This window comes from Gossypium arboreum, chromosome 6 (assembly GCF_025698485.1).
Source record: "Gossypium arboreum isolate Shixiya-1 chromosome 6, ASM2569848v2, whole genome shotgun sequence".
In the NCBI taxonomy this organism is placed as follows: Eukaryota; Viridiplantae; Streptophyta; class Magnoliopsida; order Malvales; family Malvaceae; genus Gossypium; species Gossypium arboreum.
The window spans coordinates 10,398,705-10,422,526 of NC_069075.1; the positions used below are offsets into that span (position 1 = coordinate 10,398,705).

A 23,822-nucleotide genomic window follows, 5' to 3' on the forward strand; every position below is an offset into this window, starting at 1 on the left:
AAATTACCAAATACCCTCAATTTGTAAAATTACCAAAATACCACGATTTACAAAGTTACGAAATACCTTGACTTTCTAAAAATTATAGAAATACCATTGGTTTACAAAATTCTTGAAATACCTTTGGTTTGTTGATTTACCAAAACACCCTTGTAGGATGAAATGACTAAAATACCCCTAAAAGGTAAAAAGACCGTAAAGCCCCTGTAGGGTAAAGTGACCGTAATACCCCTGTATGGTAAAATGACGAATATGCCCTTATGTTCCGTATGACTGATGTGCTTAGGATTTACATATATTGATATTGGATTAGTTAAGTTTGAGTGACAGGTGGTGGTTATCGTAGGCAATTGATTTTGGAAGCGTTTCAACTTCAACCCATAACAGTGTGTACTAACCTCTAAATAGCTTAGATTAATATTTTGTGAAAAGTCAAAGCTTCATATTTTAGTGATTCGGGAATTAATATTTAGATCTATTTTCTACGCACGTTTAAGTTGGATTCACAACGGATATGGGGTAGGAAGGTATTTGGAACGTTCTTCAATGAGTAGATCTCTTGGTAAGTATTCGAACCTTCTTTCCATTTGTATCTTGTGGTTTAAGAAAAGCTGAAAACCCCTCTGTCGACTAAGGCTAAAAGGGTTTTTGGTGTTATTTGGTTTGTTGGTGCTAGTGAGGATTAAAGGCTACTGATCGAGGAGTGTGTGAAAAGCTTGGATCATTGGAGTGACTAAATCTAGTCATCAACATCGGCAAAGGTATGAACCCAAGGGCCATTGGGGATGGTGGCCGAATGTGTAAGTGATGATAATAGGTGGTTTTCGATTTGGTTTAATATTAACATGGTCTAATCTGTAAGTGGTTGATTATAGGAGAAATCGCATAGGAGATCTCGTCAAGGAATATCTCAAATCAGGTGTGTAACGAACCCTTTTCATAGTTTAAAGCGATGAATGCCGAAAAGCCGAAATGCCGAAATTCTGGCATTTCGAGGACTTGTGAGCAAGCGAACGCTCACTAGTTAGTTAGAATCGATGAGATTATGATCGGGAACATTGGAAATGGTAAGAACGTGATTTTTGGCATTCACGGTAAGTTGGGCCTCTAGGGGCTGCAATAGGGCCCAATAGGCTTTCGGGCCCATTTGGGTAAAATTGGTAGAAAACGAAAATCATTAAATTGCTCGTTAAGACTATTAACACTATTATGGATATAGGCTAAATGGGCCTAGATGACAAAATCGGCTAAGTAGGGCCCATTAGGGGTTTTAGGCCCAATAACTCAGTTTCGTTAAAAGTGGGCTAGAAACGCGGTTTACACAAATGAATAGTTAGTAACTGATGATGAACCTAATTTTTGGTAAAATTACGATATTACCCTTATAATATGAAAATGACCATTTTGCCCCTAGGTAAAAATGACCATTATACCCCTAGGGTTTATGTATGAACTTAATGCATGGGATTTTGATAAACATGATATGTCTGATATGCACATGACATGTATGATATGCACATGATATGTATGATATGCACATGAGATGTTCATAAATGCATTGGGTTGGGTTTTTATATGGATGGAGGAAGTGCAAAAGGGCTTATGCCCCAGTTATTAAAGGGCTTATGCCCCAGTTATTAAAGGGCTTATGCCCCAGTTATCAAAAGGGCTTATGCCCCAGTTATCAAAAGGGCTTATGCCCCGATTATCAAAAAGGCTTACGCCTGATTATTAAAGGGCTTTTGCCCGATTATTAAAAGAGGCAAGGCCTCCGGTTATATGATAAAGACTATCTTTGCCGGTGGAGAGTTATGGCGGGGTGGGTCGAGTTAATCCCCACATGGTGTCTTTGGTTGGTACGGTGGAGAGTAGCAGATGGTGGGTTGAGTAGTCTCCCAAATGGGTTTGCATACATTCATTGGTATTTCATGTGATATTGAAATGGGCTTGCATTCTTTCATTGACATTATATGTGATATTGAAATGGGCCTATGGGCCATACCGATTTCTGAAGAAAGGCTTCGCCCAAGAATATGAAATTTGAAAAGGCTTGACCAGTGTTATGAAATATGAAATATGAAAAAGGGCTATGGCCCAAGACATGTTTGAGATTGGATTTGGGCTTAGACCCAACAGTGTTATTGTTTTGGGCTCGAAAGGGCTTGTTGCACTGAGTTTCCAAACTCACCCCTTTCCTTAACCTTGCAGTGAGCCTTAATATGGGGACTTGGGTAGGAGGGATTCTTGAGTGGCCACGGTGATCGCTTTTGGACCTTTAAATAAGCATTGGTTTTCATTTAATTTCCTTTAACTATTATTTATTTTTGGGGATGTAATAAGGCCATTTTTAACTTTTTCTTTATTTCTTCTCGGGATTATTTATTTTTAATAACTTCAAACCTGGTTGATAATTGTTCAAATGGGCTAGACTTAAGACGTGTTTTCAAAGCGATACTTGTTTTCAAAATATCTCAACACCACGATTAATCGATTTATCAAAGACGTCCACTTAAACAAATTTAAACTCGATATAACAAAGTGTGGCTATGGTTGTGAGCATGTCTAGGATTGGATCCAATCAAAGAGCTTGGTACTTAAGCAGCCTTCATGGCTCACCTCCTCTGTCTCGGATACCTACCTGGTGCCCAGATTCCATACACTTTGTTAACTCAACAAAATATATGGTTTTTAAAACACTAAAACGGAACATGGGTTTTCAACTCCAATGTGGCATGTCAGATTCGGCCATAACGTCTAGGCTGGGTTTGGGGTGTTACATTCATAAATATATTTCATATACGAATTAACATCAATGAATCAGTCACGATTCTTTCAAAGCCATTGCTCATTATCCAAACATGCAAAATTTACCTCATGTAATAATCATATATGTAACATGCAACATATAATCATAATCATCATAGACCCTACCTAGCAGGATTAAATTCAAACATATTGATTAGCCATTTTCGCATGGCTTTATACACAACCAGAATTTATCGTTCAAACCACATTTTAGCCTATACATGCCATAATTCGTATTTAACTTATAAAGGAACCCAAAATAGTAGATAGTGTGATGAACTTCGCAGGCGATCCCCAAGCTTGTAACTTGATTTCCAAAATCTATAAAACAAAAACAAATATGCACACAGTAAGCTATTATAGCTTAGTAAGTCATAAGCAACTAATAGACCCAACAAGTATTTAACTCAATTAAGTTAACTAATATTTATAATAACTAAACACCATTTAATCTCAACTTATAACTTGTAAATACATCCACATATATACATTTGCACTTGAACATTATCTTGGTCGAATGATAAAATACACAAATTTTCATTTTATCATTCAACTTTCCAACCACATTGTTTTACCCTGTCGAATACACATATTCCTTTATATGCAAATTCAAGAGTCAAAAATATCACAACAAGTAATTACATTTCTTACTTGGCCGAATACTCACCTGACCAATGAAGCATATTAATATTCAACATCTCAAAACCACTAGTTATATTATAATCATGCTTGCTTATACTTTTATACATAAGGTCAAAGATCACTATGTAGTATCGCATATATATATATATATATATATATATATCAACAAGGCCAATTATACCTAAACATACATTGCACTTAACTATGAATCATTTTTCCATACTCAACTTGTATAACAACAAAGCCGAATACACATATACTAATATTACCTAAAATCATTATCACCAATATGCATGAATAAAACAAATATTAGGCACCAACTTACCTTATCATTAATAGCCAAACAACTAATTCATACCTGGCCGTTTAACTCATATCACACATTCATACTCAATTTACCTTTGCCTGATGAACCATTCGAAATTGGATAGGACACTCAGACAATCACATAAATCGTAGAATGCCGACATCCCAGACGTGGTCTTACATGTAGCCACATAGCGATGCCACTGTCCCAGACAGAGTCTTACTCGTAAACACATATCGAAATCACAAATCGATGCCATGTTCTTACTCGTACATATATATCGGAATCCTATGTCATGACATATGTCTCCTAGCTATTCTTAAGGTTCATACGGGCCTTTCGAATGTCGTATTTTGGTCGAATCGAACTCGGAAGTGTCGTAGCCAAATTTAAACATATTCTGCCATGACATATTTTAATTCTAAAATTTCAGAACATCATATAAATATAACATTGAATTACCAATAAACACGTCTATTTGCTTAAAAGCTTACCTCGGACGTCGTAAAACGGGACGAGGCCGCTAATCGACAACTTTCGTTTTTCCCCAGTCCATTGTTTGGTTCTTGATCTAAACATATTCAAATTAAGCTCATTCAAATATATTTTCATTCAATTTAGTCCAAAAACACTTAAATGGGTAAATTACCCCTGACATTTACAATTTTTACAATTTAGTCCCTATTGCACAAAACACAAAATACACAAAATTTCCAATTACCCATGTTTGGCCGAATCTTACCCATTACCATACAAGTCCATATATTTCATTTATTTCACATTTTAGTCCTTCAAATTATTATTTTTGCAATTAAATCCTAATTACTCAAAATCAGCAAAAACTCCAATACAAAATATGTTAATCTAAAGCATATCTTTCATTTTTCATCATCAAACAACAAAAATCACAAGCTATCAACAATGGAACAACTCAAAATATTCATCAAAATCAAAAATTAAAGCTTGGGTTTTGTAGTACTCGAAGCAACGATCTCAAAAACATAGAAATTATCAAAAACCGAGCTGAACACGTACCTTAATCTAGCTTGAACAAGACCGAACCCTAGCTTTCTTTTTCTTTTTTTGTTCTTGTTTTTGTTTCGGCAATGGTGAATTAAAATAAGACATGGTTTTTAATTATGTTAATATTAGATATATTATACATGTTATTTCATTTACTAATTTAACCTTTATGAAATAATATTAAAATCACAACATATATGGTTATTACTGTCCAAACAACATGCAATTGGTGTAATTGCAACATAAACACACCAACTTAGGAAACCACTAACCATTCGGCCCTTTACATATTAAACTACCAATTTTCAATTTACACGATTAAGTCATTTTATTTAATCAGACACCTAAGCGACAAAATTAAATCACGAAAATTTCACAGATATAAATTCACACAAAATAAACACAGAAAATAATTTTTAAATATTTTTCTGACTCGGATTCGTGGTCCCGAAACCACCGTTCCGATTAGGGTCTAAATCGGGCTATTACATTAATCAAGACGAAGTAGTACGAAATCTTAATTATAACTATGACATCTTCTAATTTTAGCTTAGGACATTAATATTTAATCAATTCCAGCAGCAGGTTACCTTAATTTCATTACAAAAAGTCATATTCTGACAGCATGCATGGAGTTTTCATGCCTCGACAGTTCACTCAACAACTAACAATCATTAAGACTTTTCCTTCAATTTTCATCACACATACCATCATTAGAGTACAATAAATCATTCAAGAAATAACTTAAACTCACACCATGACCAACAACAACCATTTTTTCTTTTTATTTACAACCATTTCTTCAAATTTCCAACATGATTTATTTGCTCCTAACCAAAAATCAATAGCAGTTAATTGACAGTTTAATAATAAAATTCAGACCACTTAATTGAAGCCACCAACTAGTTTAATTCGAATTGAAATTTAACTAAACGAGTAAGTGTGTGTAAATTTCAAGGAATACTTACCGAATTCTTCCTTACGAGCACAAAATTTCTCCTTGCCTTTACAACTTTAACCGTCTCCCACCTCTCAAACTTCTTAATATGAAGAAACAACTATTTAATATGCCAAATCGATGGCCTCTCCCTCCATGCTAAAAGACAATGAGTAACCCTTTTTGAATCCTTGTGATGCCTATGATTCCTCAACAATAATGCCATGATCAAATTACAACATAAACCAAAATTTCAGACTTTTTAGGGAAAAATAGATAAATACTATGATCTAAGCACAAAGATGAAAGGATCATCTTCCAAAAGAAAAAAAAACTAGGTTATGCCATTAAGTAGAACTTGCGAGATCTGGCTTTAATTCCCAAAAGGCGCTTTCAATCTAAGTGCAAACCACAAAAAATTAAACCCAATAAACCTAATTGAAAACTTTTGCAAAGTCAAAATTTCTCCCGAAAGAGAAAAAATTCTTCCACAGGAATTCAGAATCAAAACTGAAATTCGAAAGATTAGAATGTATTTCTCTAAATCCAATGAAAAAGAACAATCCAAAATCAATATTGAGAAACCAGAAAGAAAATAGAGGAAGAAAAGTAATGGGAAATTGGAACGATTAAAAAGAGGTATCCTTGGACATTCTTGAGGGTTTGATTAAACCTGGAATCAAAGCTTTCTTTGTTACGCTAATCTTCTTCACCATGGTTGCTACTGTTGTTCTTTCAACCCCTCTTCTTGCTCACTCCAAACGTTCTATATAGGTTTCCTTGCTCACTCCAAACGTTCTATATAGGTATATTGGGAGAATGGTGAGGGTAAAGAGAAAGTTTAAATAAAACAGAGAAATTTCATACCGCACGATAATCTTTGAGATTTGTTGAAAAAATCTTAGATGGGAGTAGGGAGTCTGAAGAGATGTGAGATGGGTAGAAAAAGAAAGAAAAATATTTTTGTGTATTACTGGAAGCATTGAATAGCTATTCATTAGTGATGGCGTTGAATTGCTATTCAGTGGTTTTGAGGAATAAGCTATTCCATTGAATAGGTTTTACAGCCAACAAAACCTTGAATAAGGCCGTTGTGTTGAATAAGGAGGAATGGCTAAGCCATTCATGTGAACCAAACAAGGCCTTAATATAAGCCTGCTGACTAGAAGTTAAGGCTTAATTCAGGAAAAAGCCAAAATTTGCCAAAGCTAGGGCTTGAACTTGGAACCTCTCACACACATCCAGAACACTTAACCATTGAAGCAGATACACAGTTGTGTCAATTATTCACAGAATCAACTACAGATATTTTGAGGCGTTACAAACATTGTGGTAAATGTTGGTATAGAATTAGTTCTAATAGTTGGTTGATTTATGGCTAAACTTAGCAAATGTATAATCAAGTTTAATTGTTGTAATTAAGATGCCTTTTAGGCATATTGGTCGTGTGATTAAACATTATGACGATTTAGCTTTAATACACATGTGTTAGGTACCATTTGGATGCATGAAAATAGGTGCATTTGGCTTGTATAAGTGGCCAAGTTTTGGGTGAGGAAAATGGCTTGAAAATGGTCTATTTTTCGTCAACATAGACATGAGTGTATGTCTTAGCCGTGTGTGACACACGGCCATATGACACGACCTTGTGTATCCTGTAGGTTTCAAAGGGTTGCAAGTCAAGCAGTTGCATGACCTAGCACACGACTTGGCAAACGGGCGTGTGAGGTCATTTTGAGAGGTACACGACTTGACACACAAGCATGTGGCTTGGCCATGTGACCCAAGTTAAAGAGTTATACGGACATGGACACAGGCTGGAACATGGCTGTGTGTCCCTACTTCGAGTGTCCACACGACCTAGCCATACGACCATGTGACCCCTGCAGTATGAAAATTTTAAACTTTTTCCCAAAAATTCTATATGTTTTCAATTTAGTCCTGATTCGTTTCTAATGTGTTTTAAGGGCCTCGATGGCTCGTATAAGGGAAAATATGTTTGAGTAAGAATAACATTGCTATGATTTATAAATTATTTTGATTCTTTTGAATATTTGTTCGTGTGTGATGTAAATTTTTCGGTAATACTCCGTAGTCCTATTCCGGCGACAAATACGGGCTAGGAGTGTTACAAGTTAAACACAAAAATATTAATCTCATACACATTTCACATTCCATTCAATGCATATGACCCTTAACTTTTCATTAATTACACATTTTCTCTAAACTTTTATAGCTTTCATAATTTAGTCCTTTAACCCAAAAATCATCAAATTGACCATTTTCTAATAATCAAATTACAGTCAAATATACTAGACCCTTTAATAGTCCTATTATAATCAAATTCACTTTCAAACCTTGAAATTTTAACATTTTAACAATTCAATCCTTAAATCAAAATCTAACAAAAATCAGTTCACAAAACAACCAAATACCACAATCAAAGCTTCAAACACATAGTTATCATAAAAAACATTCAAGATTCATCAATGGAAACTTCTAAAATTTTTAACAGATTCAAAAACAAAGGTATGAGCTAGCTAGACTTAGTTGCAACGATCTCAAAAACATAAAATTCATTAAAAATAAGGCTAAAAAACTTACTCATGCAAAGGAATAGACTAACTGAACCTCCAAACTATGCTTCTATGGTGTTTTTGGCAAGGATGAAGAGAAAATGAAGAAGAAATGTCTTTTGCCTTCAATTTGTATTATTAATTTTGAAATAATTACAATTTTATTATTAAATGAATTTTTCTTTAATTTTCAGTCCAAAACCGTCCACTAACAAACAATAAGGTTTAATTGCCTTATTGGCCCTCCTATATTTATTAGTTAAACAATTAAATCATCTAAATGCAATAATTAACAAGTTTTGCACCTTTTTCAATTTAGTCCTTTTTCTTTAATTAGCTAACTGAACATTAAAATTTTTGAACCAAATTTTAATACGACTCTAATGACTCCATAATTATGGTATTAAAAATATTTACAAGTCGATACAACAAAAATTTGTGGTCCGGAACCACTGTTCCGTCACCACTAAAAAATGGGTTGTTACAACTCCCCCTTTAGGAGATTTCGTCCTCGAAATTGTTACCTGAGAATAGATTCGGTTATTGTAATTTCATCGATTCCTCAGCTTCCCAGGTAGCCTCCTTAGTACCATGCCAATGCTACAAGACTTTCACCAATGATACTGGTTTATTCCGAAGTTCTTTAACTTCCCGAGCCAAAATTTTCACTAGTTCTTCAAAATATGTCAAACCTGGCTATAATTCAATTTCACTATGAGGAATCAAGTGTGAAGAATCAAATCTATACCGTCATAGCATTGAAATGTGGAACACGTTATGAATTTTCTTAAGTTCAGGAGGTAAAGCTAATCTGTAAGCTACAAGACTGATTCTTTCGGTAATCTCGTATGGCCCAATAAATCTAGGAGTCAACTTTCCTTTCTTGCTGAATCATAGCACTTTCTTCCACGAAAAAACTTTTAAAAATACGTGATAGCCAATAATAATTTCTATGTTTTTTCTTTTCAAATCTGCATACAACTTTTGACTATCAGATGCAACTTTCAAACAACCTTGAATAATTTGAACTTTGTCTTCAGTTTCTCGAATCAAATCAATCCCTACCATTTTGGATTCATTTAGCTCAGACCAATACAATGGCGTTTTACATTTTCTTTTGTATAAAGTTTCAAACGATGTCATTTTAATACTGGATTAATAATTGTTATTATAATTGAATTAAGCTAATAGTAGATATTTTTCCCAACTACCCTCGAACTCAAGAATACAACATTGTAGCATATCCTTTAAAATCTGAATTACTCATTCTGATTACCTGTCTACTTAAGGATGAAATGTCGTACTAAAATTGAGTTTGGTGTCCAAAGCCTCGTGAAGTGTACTCTAAATTCTCGATGTAAACTGCGAATCACGATTAGAAATAATAGATGTTGGAACTCTGTGCAATCTCACAATCTTTAATACATATGTTCTAACTGGAATAAAATAGGCCAACTTAGTTTATCTATCAGCAATTACCCAGATCGAATCTTTCTTTTTCAGTGTTACAAGCAAACCATGTACGAAAACCATTGTAACTTGCTCTTATTTCCACTCAGGAATCATAACAGGCTGTAATAATCCTGATGGCACCTGATGCTCTGCTTTTTGATGCGTGATATTAGTAAAAGGTTTTAAAGATTTATAAATGAATCGTTCTTGAGACTAACTTATTATCACGATCAAGGCAAGTGTACCTATCGAGCAGTAGTATAGCTTAGCAAGACCGGATTATCGAAAAGGAACTACGAGTGCCAGTTTTTACTTCCTTTTTATTATTTAGCCTAAAAACTAAGAGGTTTGGTTATCTAAACTAATTACTAACTAATAATGCACAGAAAGAAAACTCGGGAAAATACTTTTGGGAAAATTCGATTGATTGAGACAATACCTAAGGAAAAATCCACCTAGACTTCACTTGTTATTTGACTCTGAATCAGAAGATTTATTCATTTGACTTGATCCATAGAAATCCCTAAGTTATATTATTATCTCTCTCGAGACTAATAATGTCTAACCCTAGGTTGAATAATCGAAATCTCTTTCTAATTAACACCCTAGAATTGCATTAACTCGATCTATGGATTCTCTTATTAGGTTTCACCTTAATCCAGCAAAATCATGTCACCCTATCTCTAGGCACACAATCAATTCCGCTTAATTATGACAATTTTACTCTTAGACAGGGTCTATTCCTCCTCTGAATAAGAGCGTTAACTTGAATCAATATCTTGGAATATTAAAACAAGAATTAAGAACACATAATTAAGAACAAATCAAATATTTATCAAACAATTCAGGTAATAATAACAAGATTTGTCTTAGGTTTCATTCCCCTTAGGTATTTAGGGGGTTTAATTCATATTTATGAAAGAAAATATCTCAAAAGCATAGAGATAACAAAACATAATAAAACCCAAAACTCCTGAAGGAACTTGAAGGGAAATCTCTAGTCTTGATGATGAATCTAGCTCTTGAGATGGATCAATTGGCTTTCCTTGAGTAATTCCTTGCTTCCTACTCTGCATCCCCCTCCTAAGTGTCTCCTCAAGTGTTTAAATAGGCTTTTGAATGCCTAAGAGCCCTAAAAATTGGCCTTTTCTGAATTGGACTAAACTTGGGCTTGGCAGGGACACGCCCGTGTGACATGCCCGTGTGCGATTACTCCAGCCTGTGGTTAAAGCTGTTAACTAGGCACGGGCGTGTGGTCTACCCATGTAAGTCATGCTTTGATCCTGCCAAATTGACACGACTGTGTGACACGCCCGTGTGAGGAAGTCCAGGCCGTGTTGTTTTCCCATGTAGGTCTATTTTCTTCCTTTTTGGCCCGTTTCTCGCTCTTTTTACTCTCCTATGCTCACCTAAGTATAAAACATGAAATTAAAGGATTAGGAGCATCGAATTCACCAAATCCAAGGAGAAATCATTGGTAAATGCGCTAAGCATGGGATAAAAATATGTATAAATTACGGTTTATCAAATACCCCCACACTTAAGCATTTGCTTGTCCTCAAGAAAAATCCTTAACTCACGATCAAAATAAATTCTTCTCAATTTATAATCCCTATCAATAAATTCTCAAAATAATCCATAAGTATTTATATATAGAAAATTCAACTAAAAGTACATTAAAGTTTTAGACATTCTAAGTTAAGCATTTTATCATGAAAACATAGGTGTCTCCCCTCATCTAAGTGAGTACCTTGATCAAAATATCGTAGAGTTTAACATCCTCACTAAAGATTCACTCAAACCACTCAAGGTGTTTAAAGATGTCAATTAAAGCACTCATTAGTCAATATGAAAAGTTATTACCATAGGCTTGTTTGAAAATCAAATCTGCACCACAATATATTGAGATGATATCTCAATCAAAAAGGTCTTTAGAGGGTTGTAACGTGGCTTTGGTTAGGGGGTGTGGTCACAAGCTGAAAGAAAAGGTTAGAATCGAGATTGAATTGAAAAATTACCTTGCTAGAAAAATGACTAGTCATCAGTTGAATAAAAGTGAGCTTCTTCTCAGAATATGGAATTAACACTCAAGCTCAAAAATGGCGAATTACTACTAATATGTATGTAAGTATTGTTGTTGTTGTTTTTTTTATTGAATCAGTCAAATACATAGAAGAACAAAACATAGCTAAGCAATTAGTTCAAATCAAATCTCGACAAAAATAGGGATCAAATTAAGGGATTTAAATAATAATGGGTTATGGGTTTATATTGAGGGTAAATCAATTAATGGTTTGTTAGGCTCAAAGGGGTTCACTAAGGGTTAATTATGAAGGTAGGCTTTTATAGAGTGAGTGGGTTAAACCTAAGTGCCTTTATCATTTTGACATATCAAATCAAATGGTGTGGTCTTGACATGCATAATCAAGCAAGTTCTAGAATAACAATTCAATACTGACACACTCAAAGCAACAATAAAAGTGAGCATGAAAGAAATAATAGATGCTCTAAAAGCTCAAAATCTCACAAAAATTATGGCTTTTTGATGTTTAAACCTATGAATTTCAACTCAAGATAATACCTAAACTTGGGAAAAACAACCTAAAAGTTTTTAATTCTTCAAAAATCAACTTATCGTGCTTGATTCCCTAATGTCTTAAAGTTTAAACACTCAATGCCTAAATGCCTATGTTTTAATTCAAGACATATCAATAAAAATCATAAATTAATTAAAAATCCATTCTAATAGTGATATGAGTGATTTACATGAGAATAAGATACAATTCAGGGATTTCTAATGATGATATAAAAGACCCCCACACTTAAGATGTACATTGCCCTCAATGTACAAAGATAGATATATTAAAAAAAATAGATATATAATCATAAGATAGGGAGAGAAGTGAATCTTCCTGAATGATGAATGAACTCCTTGGATTGGAGTTATGGAGAATAATCGGCCAAAGCAATAATGAGGGTGGAGAAGGATACTCAGGTGGTGGTAGAGGTTCATTAGTCCATAAGTCCTGCGCCATTGGAGTTTTTAGTTCCTGTTTGATGATGAGCTTTGGAGCTCTTTATGACTGTGATAAAATAAGGAACTCTTTAGGAAATATAAAGAAGCATAATTACTCGTAATGAAATAACCAAAAATAAAAATTGTAAAAACTCAAGTTAAAATAGTATTAACAGGAAATAAAAAGTAATTTTAAAATATAAAGATAAAGCTAAGATAGATAATAGGTGTTTATAGAGAAATTGGGGCAATCGGCCGTGGGGCACTCCCGTGTGCCTTCATTTCAGCCCGTGCATTTTGTGGTTTTCGAAATTGGGCACATCAGTGTACTAGGCCATGTTGTACGACCGTGTCAATCTTCATTCGCTCCTCCCACGCCCGTGTATGCAGACACACATCCATGTTAAATTGACATGTTTGCCCACGGTTTCGAAACACGGGCGTGTCGCACGCCCATGTTATTTTGGTAGTTTCGCCCACGGCCATGTCGCACGGTCGTGGCAACTTATCGCATCTCGTGTTGGGGCAAAAATTTTTGCCCTATTTTCACACAATCGGGTTACATCTCGTGGTATGTGCACGGCCTACGGCACGCCCGTGTTCCTGATCGTGTGGTTCTGAAAATCATGTGTTCAGTGACTCAATTAGTGAATTTAATGTTAAAGACTAAAGTTTAAAAAAGTTAGCACCGTTAGTGCTCGGGTTGCCTCCCGAGAAGCGCTTATTTATAGTCTTAAGCTGGACTTACCTCTCTTCTACATGGTCAAGATGGTGCGAGGAGTTTACACTCCTCATCCCTGCTATCAACTTTATCAACATAAGGTTTAAGACAAGTATTGTTTACCTTAAAAGTACCGAATTTAGGATGAATTACCTCGATTGTACCATATGGGAAAATACTGAGTACCGTAAGAGGAATTTCTTCATTAGGTTCAGAAGTGGCAATGCGAGGATCTGCTGCATCTAGCAGTACTTTGTCTCTAACCTGAGGTTGATTTGTTAAGATATTGAGCTCGTCTTGGCTCGATTTTGGTTTATCTGGTGTTCTCAATTTCTGTGTCTGCCATTCATCTAACTCCTTGATTTGTAGCCCTCGTTCTTCATAGATAGGTCATTTGTTGTTGTTTGAACACGACTCATATGCGTTCTTCATAACTGTTTCCTGCACAGAGGGTTTCACCACATGATCAGTACTAGTAGAATGATTTATACAACCACCTTCAATTTTTGATGTGTTACTCGAATTACGAGCTTGAAGGGTGATTGTTTCATCTCCCACATGAAGTGTGAGTTCACCTGTGCCAACATCAATAATGTTTCTAGCAGTCGCTAAAAAGGGTCGTCCTAAAATTAAAGATGCGTTACTATCCTCTTCCATGTCTAAAACAACAAAGTCTACTGGGTATATAAATTGATCAAGTTTAACAAGAACATCTTCAATGATACCCCTAGGAAACTAATGGTTTTATTAGCCAATTGAATGCTCATCCTAGTTTGTTTGGGTTTCCCAAGAGCTAGCTGTTTAAACATTTTATAAGGCGTAACAATAATGCTTGCCCCTAAGTCAGCCAATACATTATGAGCATCTAAACTACCAATTAAACAAGGAATCGTAAAACTCCCTGGATAATTTGTTGGGTAGCTTATCCTATAATATGGCTGAGCAAATTGCATTCAATTCCACATGCGATGCCTCATCCAACTTTCATTTATCTGCGAAAGAGCCTCAATAAACGGTAAATTAATATGTAACTTTTTTAGTAATTTAAGGAATTTACCAAATTATTCTTCTGTGTGGTCTTTACTTGTCGCGTTTGGGTATGGCACACGAGGTTTGTATTCTTTACTTACCAGTTTCTGGTCATTGTGGCCTACCTCACCCTTACCTTTACTTACCACAGTTTCTTGTTTTGGTTCTGGTTCTGGTGCAACTAACCCTTCCGCATCTTGAATGGTAATTGCATTGATTTTCTCCCTTGGGTTAGATTCAGTGTAACTCGGCAAACTACCTTGCGGTCGTTCAGAAAACAATTTGGCGAGTTGGCCTATCTGAGTTTTGAGCCCTTGGATTGACGCTTGTTGATTCTTAAGAATTGTCTTGGTATTTTGGAAATGAGTTTCTGACACCGAGATGAATTTTGTTAACATCTCCTCAAGGTTCAACATCTTTTCTTGCTGGTAAGGTGGTTGTTGAAAACCCAGAGGATGTTGTGGCCTTTGATATCCTTAACCGCCTCACGAGAAATTGGGATGGTTCCTCCAACATGCATTATAAGTGTTACTATAGGGTTATTTTGGGGTCTAGAGTTATTGTTACCCATATATTGGACTTGTTCCTCCTTGATGCTAGGGTTGAAGGTTTGATATTCTGTGCATGCTTCTCCTCCATTCAAATCGCACCTCATCACTGGATGTACCTGAGTAGAACCACACAAACTGTCAATCTTTTTATTTAAGAGTTCTACTTGGTTAGATAGCATAGTAACCATGGCGAGGTTGAAAACACCGGCTGCTTTTGTCGGCTTTGTTCTCATAACTTGACGCTTTATCCTCAATAAATTTGTAAGCTGCCTCAGGTGTCTTATTATTGATAGTTCCTCCAGCGGCTGCATCAATCATCTGCCGAGTCGAAGGATTCAGGCCATTATGAAATGTTTGAACCTGTAGCCAAAGCGGTAACCCATGGTGAGGGCACCTTCTCAAAAGGTCCTTGTATCTCTCCCATCCATTGTAGAGTGTTTCTAAATCCATCTGCACAAAAGAAGAGATATCATTACGTAATTTGGCTGTTTTAGCCGACGAAAAATATTTTAATAAAAACTTTTCGGTCATTTGTTCCCAAGTAATGATTGACCCTTGTGGTAACGAGTTCAACCATTGTTTAGCCTTATTCCTTAACGAAAAGGGAAACAACTAAAGGCGAATGGCGTCATTAGAAACGCCATTAATTTTAAAGGTATCGCAAAATTCTAGGAAATTTGCCAAGTGAGCGTTGGGATCCTTGTCCTGCAAACCATCAAACTGAACAAACTGTTGTATCATTTGAATTGTGTTAGGTTTCAGTTCAAAATTATTTGCAGCAATAGCAGGTCTAACTATACTTGACTCAGTTCCTGTTAAATTAGGTTTAGCATAATCATACATAGTGCATGGAGTAGGATTCTGATTTATTGGATCAGAATCCTGCTCCATCAAACTGAACAAACTGTTGTATCATTTGAATTGTGTTAGGTTTCAGTTCAAAATTATTTGCAGCAATAGGAGGTCTAACTATGCTTGACTTAGTCCCTGTTAAATTAGGTTTAGCATAATCATACATAGTGCATGGAGCAGGATTCTGATTTATTGGATCAGCAGCAATCGCAGGAGGTAGCGGATTTTCTTGGTTTTCAGCCATCTCCTCGGTTGTGGTTGAAGTATCATCCTCTTGCTCGTCCTCTATGTATCTTAGGCTTTGCCTTATTTCTCTCTGGTTTCTGCGAACTGTATGGTCGATCTCACAGTCAAAAAGTAGTGGTCCTAACGGGTTTCTTCTGGTCATAAACTAGAAAAACCTGTAAGAAGAAAATAAATGAAGAATTAGAAAAGAAAATAAAAATTTAAATTACAATAAAAGTAAAATGGCTAAAGTAATAAAAATCGAGTGTTCCTAATATCCTAGTTCCCTAGCAACGGCGCCAAAAACTTGATGCGTGATATTCGTAACAGGTTTTAAAGATTTATAAATGAATCGTTCTTGACACTAACTTATTATCACGATTAAGGTAAGTGTACCTATCAAGCAGTAGTATAGCTCAGCAAGACATGATTGTCGAACCCAAAGGAACTACGAGTACTAGTATTTACTTCCATTTTATTATCTAGCCTAAAATGTAAGAGGTTTGGTTATCTAAACTAATTACTAACTAAAAATGTACAGAAAGAAAACTCAGGAAAATACTTTTGGGAAAATTCGATTGATTGAGACAATACCTAAAGAAAAATCCACCTAGACTTCTCTTGTTATTTGACTCTGAATCAGACGATTTATCCATTTGACTTGATCCGTAGAAATCCCTAAGTTATATTATTATCTCTCTCGAGACTAATAACGTCTAACCCTAGATTGAATAATTGAAATCTTTTTCTAATTAACACCCTAGAGTTGCATTAATTCAATCTATGGATTCTCTTATTAGGTTTCACCTTAATCCGGCAAAATCTTGTCACCCTATCTCTAGGCGCGCAATCAACTCCGCTTAATTATGACAATTTTACTCTTAGACAAGGTCTATTCCTCCTCTGAATAAGAGCGTTAACTTGAATCAATATCCTGGAATATTAAAACAAGAATTAAGGACACATAATTAAGAACAAGTCAAATATTTATCAAACAATTCAGATAATAATAATAAGATCTGTGTTAGGTTTCATTCCCCTTAGGTATTTAGGGGGTTTAATTCATATTTATGAAAGAAAACATCTCAAAAGCATAAAGATAATAAAACATAAGAAAACCCAAAACTCCTGAAGAAAAACCCAAAACTCCAGAAAGAACTTGAAGGGAGATCTCCAGTCTTGATGATGAATCCGGCTCTTGAGATGGATCAATCGGCTTTCCTTTAGTAATTCTTTGCTTCCTACTCTGCGTCCCCCTTCTAAGTGTCTCCTCAAGTGTTTAAATAGGCTTTTGAATGCCTACGAGCCCTAAAAATTGGCCTTTTCTGAATAGGACTAAACTTGGGCTCGGCAGGGACACGCCCGTGTGACACGCCCGTGTACAATTACTCCAGCCCTTGGTCAAGGCTGTTAACTAGGCACGGGCGTGTGATCTACTCATGTAAGTCGTGCTTTGATCCTGCCAAATTGACACGGCCGTGTGACACGCCCGTGTAAGGAAGTCCAGGTCGTGTTGTTTTCCCATGTGGGTCCATTTTCTCTGTTTTTGGTCCGTTTCTCGCTCTTTTTACTCTCCTATGCTCACCTAAGTATAAAACATGAAATTAAAGGTTAAGAGCATCGAATTCACTAAATCTAAGGAGAAATCATCGGTAAAGGCGCTAAGCATGGGATAAAAATATGTATAAATTACGGTTTATCACTTTTACCTGCTGAAAAATCAAACATTTCTATGAACTCACAAATCTCATGTTTCATACCCGACCATCAGTACATCTATTTCAAATCACAATACATCTTCATGCTACCAAGATGAATGGAATTTGTACTACTTTGAGCTTCTAATAGAATGTCAATTTTCAAATTTAAATTATTCGAAACACAAATTCTATCGCGGTAATGTAATGTACCATCATCACCAATGTTGTATTCAGTAGTCAAATTATCCTGAAACAAGTTTTGTTTCATTACCAACTTCGAATGGTCATTTTGCAATTCCTAAATTTGTTGTAGAAACAAAGGTTTAGTCCTTAATTCTGCCAATACAGAACCATCAGCATTCAAAGCCGAAAGAGCGTTCAAAGCTCAAAGTGCAAACAATAATGACCACATTAGCCTTTCTCGGACGATAATCAATAACCAAATCATAATCTTTCAGTAGCTCTAACCTATATCCCTATCTCAGATTCAGTTCCTTCTGGGTTGTTAAATATTTTAAGCTTTTGTGATCAGTATACACGTAACATTTCTTGCCGTATAAATAATGCCTCTATATCTTCAAAGCAAAGACAATCGTGGTCAGCTCAAGATTGTGAGTAGGATAATTCTTTTCATGCAGCTTTAATTGTCGAGAAGCATAAGCTACCACTTTCCCTAACTTTAACCTAAACCATTGAGAGACGCATCACTTTAAACAACATATGTCGTTCTAGATTTAGGCTGAGTTAATACTAGAGCTTCTGTTAACATGTTTTTCAGCTGATCAAAACTCTATTGACACTTATCAGACCAAAAAAATTTGACGTTTCTCTATAGTAACCTAGTCATAGGTGAAGCAATGATTGAAAAGTTTTTAATGAATCGCTCATAGTATCCGACTAATCCCATGAAACGTCGAACATCAGAAATGTTCTTCAGAATTTTCCAATAAAAAATAGCAGATACTTTATTAGGATCAACCCTGATTCCATCAGCAGATATAACATGTCCCAGAAAATCCACTTCTCGTAGTCAAAATTCACATTTACTGAATTTCGCATATAGTTATTTTTCATGCAAATTTTGCATCACAACTCTTAAATGTTTGGTATGATCTGACTCATTTAATGAACAAATCAAAATTTCATCAATGAATACCACAATAAACCGATCTAAATATGGTTGAAATACCCGATTCACTCAACTCCATGAATACCATAGGAGCATTAGTCAAACCAAATGGCATCACCAGAAATAGTGACCATATCTAGTTCTGAATGTAGTTTTTGTACGTCTTGCTCTTTAACTTGCAGCTAATAATATTCGAATATCAAATCGACTGATTGATCAAATCATCAATACGAGGTAGCGGGTATCTATTCTTAATGGTGGCTCTATTCAGCTGTTGATAATCTATACATAGTCTCATTGACCCATCTTTCTTCTTTACGAACAGAATCGAAGCACCCCAAGGTGACACGCTCAGTCGAATAAATCCATAATCTAACAACTCTTGCAACTGCACTTTTAACTCTTTCAATTCTATATGGGCCATCCTATATGGTGTTATCAAGATCGGAGCTATTCTAGGCACAAGTTCGATCACAAATTCTACTTCTCAAGTTGGTGGCAACCCGGGCAGTTCTTCAGGAAAAACATCAGCATACTCTTTAACTATCAGCACTTGATCTCATATATATTGATTCATTTACATTAGAAACAACATAGTACACATTTAATTTAAATAAAATTATAACGTTTACAGTTCATACAAACTTACCTGACTAAATTGTAACAATGACTAAGTACACGGGCTATTTGGTAATTTTCTCTTCTCTTCGATTTTCCACTCGTTCTTGATCTAAAATAATAATTCCATTTAATTCACTAATTCTAACAGAAAAATCAATTCATTTTATGCAATTAAGTCATTTTTGACATTTTTACAAAATTGCCCCAACATTTTACTTTTATATAATTGAGTCCCTAAACCCAAAACATGCAAATTAACAATTTTTATTCAGTTTCATGTTTAGCTGAATTTTTTGGAATCCTATTATAGACCAAATTTGATGTTATTTCACAACAAGTCCTTGTACTTTTACTAATTTCACATTTTAGTCCTTAAACATTCAAATTACCAAAAATTACTTTACAAAATAGTCCTATATGGAAACCAAGCTTAAGATTCTACCATAAACTTTCAAGAACATCTCAACTTCATCAATGGCACATTCCTTAACATTTGAAAATTTTACAAATTGACTCCCGGGCTAGCTAGATTAGGCTACAACGATCTCAAAAACATAAAAATCATTAAAAACGGCATCAAATTCACATACCATGCAAGGCTTTGAAGTTGGCCGAAACTTGAAACAAATAAAATGGTGTTCTTCTCTTCAATATTGATGGAAGATAGAACTAAAAAGATGATACCCTACTTGTTTTATTTTTCTTAGTTTGTGAATTATGTTTAGTTACCATTCTACCCTTTAATTAACATCAAATTTTAACTATTTTCAAACCCTTAACCGTCCAACATCTAAATATTTGGTACAATTACCATGCAAGTCCATTACTTTATTTTTTCTTAATCATTTAAGCTATTAAACTAATAGAAACCCATTTTTGCAACCTTTATGATTTAGTCCTTTTTACTTAATTAACTATCTAAACATTAATAATTATTTAATAAAATATTTAATACAAACTTAATAACACTCCATAAATATTTAATAAAATATTTAAGACTCGGTTTATATGAATGAGGTCCCGATACCTCATTTTCTAAAACTACTTGACTTTAGTTACATACCACTTGAACATAATTATTCTTTCATTAAACATAAATCATTAAATCAAATTTTATCATTACACTATATTTAACTCGTAAATATTAAATAATAATATTTATGAACTCACTTATTGGACTTGTGGCCCCGAAACCATTATTTCTCACATCACTAAAAAATGGGTTGTTACAAGTATTTAGCCCTAGATGGGTTATCTTCTGTCCTACCTCAAAATTCTCCTGTCCCATACTTTTTCACTTTATTAATAGGAACACGTTGGCTTGGTTTGACTGCCGAAAGGGGTGGTGGTATCACAGGAGGTGCTATTGGGGATACAATAAGGGGTGCGGTAATACGTACAGCAGGAGGTACAGTAGGATGTGCAGTAGGGGTGGTGGTCGTGGGGCCACTAGATTATTTCTGATAAACTCAAAAAACCATTGTCCCATTATACCAAAAACATGCTTTTAACCTCATTTTCAGACATCAGTATGATTGATATGCAATGATTTGCACCAGAAGCAGTAGTCAGAACCTTACAGTCTACCTCATTAGTTTCATTTCGTTCAGGGTCAAATGGCATCTTTTAAAATAAAATCTACAAGAAACTAGGGTTAGACTGAATCAATCCAAATCACAGTATCACAGGTTTATAGGGCGTTAATTTCTAAACTTTAAGCGCATAACATTCAGTCCGAGAATTGACTAAACTATAGCTCTATACCACTAAATGTAACACCCAAAACTCATTTTTTATCGTCAAAATAGGGTTACAGAATATTATAGTATAATCGAAACATTTCATAGCAACTTGCATCCAATTATCAATTTAATTCCACAAGTACACTTATTAATCATAGAAAAATAGAACATTCAATTACTGGCCTTAAATCGAACTTTTGAAACCCTAAAAATAAGCTATGGGCATTCAGGGACCAAATAAAAACAAATCAGAACATTCAAGAAAATTTTGAAATTTTTCAAAACAGGGGTCATATGGCCTTGTGACATAGCCCAGGTCGTATGGCGTAGGGTCACCGTTGTGTGGCCAACTGTGTGTTAGACCGTGTACCTTTCGAAATGATTCCACACGGTTGTGTGCTAGCCTATGTACCATTCGATATACCCTTACATGGCTGTGTTGTAGGCCGTATGCTAGACCGTGTTCAAATTAATGTTGGGTCACATAGCCGTGTTGCACGCCGTGTGTCATCCCATGTGAAAACTACACATATACTATTTTTAAACACGTTCTAGGCACATGCCATGTGAAAACTGCACATATACTATTTTTAAACACGTTCTGGGCACAAGCCTGTGTGGGTTGCCCGTGTGCATCACACGACCATGTGATAGCCTATTCCGTAGGTCGTGTGTGCCCAACAATGACCGAATTCATACTCATTTTTCACCCAATTGCATAGGTACCTAAGCCAAAACATAGCATGTGATCATAAGGCTATAACCACACCAAAGAGCAATTAAAACATTCCAATTTCATTCATCAAAACCACACCAAAATATCACCTACCAAATACACATTATATTACTCAAGCTACTCATGATCAAGACTATCATTTATGTTCCATAACACACCTCAAACTAGACCACTTCCAACATATAACAACATCTTACAAACTACTTATCATTTCAAGAACATAAACACTAACTTGCATAAAGATTTATAATTTATCATGTCAACCTCATTTAAAACACCAAATATAACAAAAAAAATCCACATGAATATGAAACATAATCTCATCTTTTGCCTTAATACATACCATATAAGCCAAGTGTTTACAAAATCTACCAAAAGTCTTTGGGTTTGATTTGATCTCCAATCTACAAAATATATAATAAAATATGAGTAAGCTTACTGGAAGCTTAGTAAGTTAGTTAAACCAAATGACGACCTTACCAAATTAAAACATAATAGGGTAAATCACACGATTCAAATAACCAAATTCCTGTCAGGCACAGCTCACAACAAATGAGTATTGCACAATACATAGTTTCAAATCCTTATTCCAAATCATCGCTTAATATGTTTTCAAATCACTATCATCCGGTACGAATTATTAATACACTGGTTGAAAGCCTGCTAGGCATTAAACCAATAAAATACACCAGCATGAAGCCTGCTAGACACAAAGTCCGATATAGTATAGTACACCCGATTAAAGCCAACTAGTCTCAAGGCCCGAATCATTACACTCAATACATTTCAATTTTAGTATTGTTTTTTTCGTGAAACAAACGTTCAATAATTCTCAAACACTGCAATTACTACAATAAAGACAATATTAATGAGTTATCTGTAACATACTTATATAAACGAACTTACTAGACCAATTTGCAAAAATAGTTCAAATATAGGGACTACTCTGCCACCTTTTCTTTTCCACGATCGTTAATGCTTCTCGATCTAAAATAATAGTTTCACTCAATTAACCAAATCAATGGCATAATTAATTCATTTTATGCAATTAAGTCCTATTTTAAAATTTTTACAAAATTACCCTCAACTTTTCACTTTTATTCAATTTAGTCCCTAGGCCCTAAACATGCAAATTAACCAATTTTAATTCATACTCACCTTAACTGAATCTCTTAAGGCCTCTTTATAGCTCTTATTTGTTATTATTTCACAATAAATCCTTGTACTTTTTAACTTTTTATAATTTTATCATTTAACGTTAAAATCATTAAAAATTACTTTACAAACTAATTTAATCCAACAACAAAGCTTAATAATCTTCCATAAACATTCAAGAAACAACTCAACTTTTCAATCGAAAAAGTTATAACATTTAATAATTTTACGAATTGGTCCTCGGATTAGCTAAATTAAGCTAATACGAGCTCAAAAACATATAAATTACTAAAAACGAGCAAGAATCACCTGGCCAATTTGAAACCCTAGCTTTCGTCGAACCTTCCCTTCTTCTCCAATGTTTATTTTATTTCTTCTTTCTAAATGAAGAAGATGAATCTCTTTTATTTATTTTATTTCTATTATTATTTATACTTTTACCATTTTACCCTTTAATTATGAAACATAGTCTATGGATTTTAACACTCAATAGTGTCCACTATAGCCTTTATTGGCTTAATTGCCAATCAAGCCCCTTAACTTAACTTTCTGTAACTATTGAATGACTTTACCTAATAGAACTGAATTTTTCAACTTTTGTGA

General features: G+C 34.8%; 1 long non-coding RNA gene and 1 other non-coding gene across 2 annotated transcripts; both read left to right on the forward strand.

Annotated features, from left to right (window-relative positions):
* Nucleotides 1-499: 499 nt before the first annotated feature.
* Nucleotides 500-922, forward strand: LOC128294021 (uncharacterized). Its single transcript, XR_008284194.1, has 3 exons — nucleotides 500-562; nucleotides 677-761; nucleotides 876-922. It is a non-coding gene; the product is annotated as an uncharacterized LOC128294021 (long non-coding RNA).
* A 14,513-nt stretch (nucleotides 923-15,435) lies between these two features.
* Nucleotides 15,436-15,542, forward strand: LOC128294475 (small nucleolar RNA R71). Its single transcript, XR_008284785.1, has one exon. It is a non-coding gene; the product is annotated as a small nucleolar RNA R71 (small nucleolar RNA).
* Nucleotides 15,543-23,822: the final 8,280 nt, after the last annotated feature.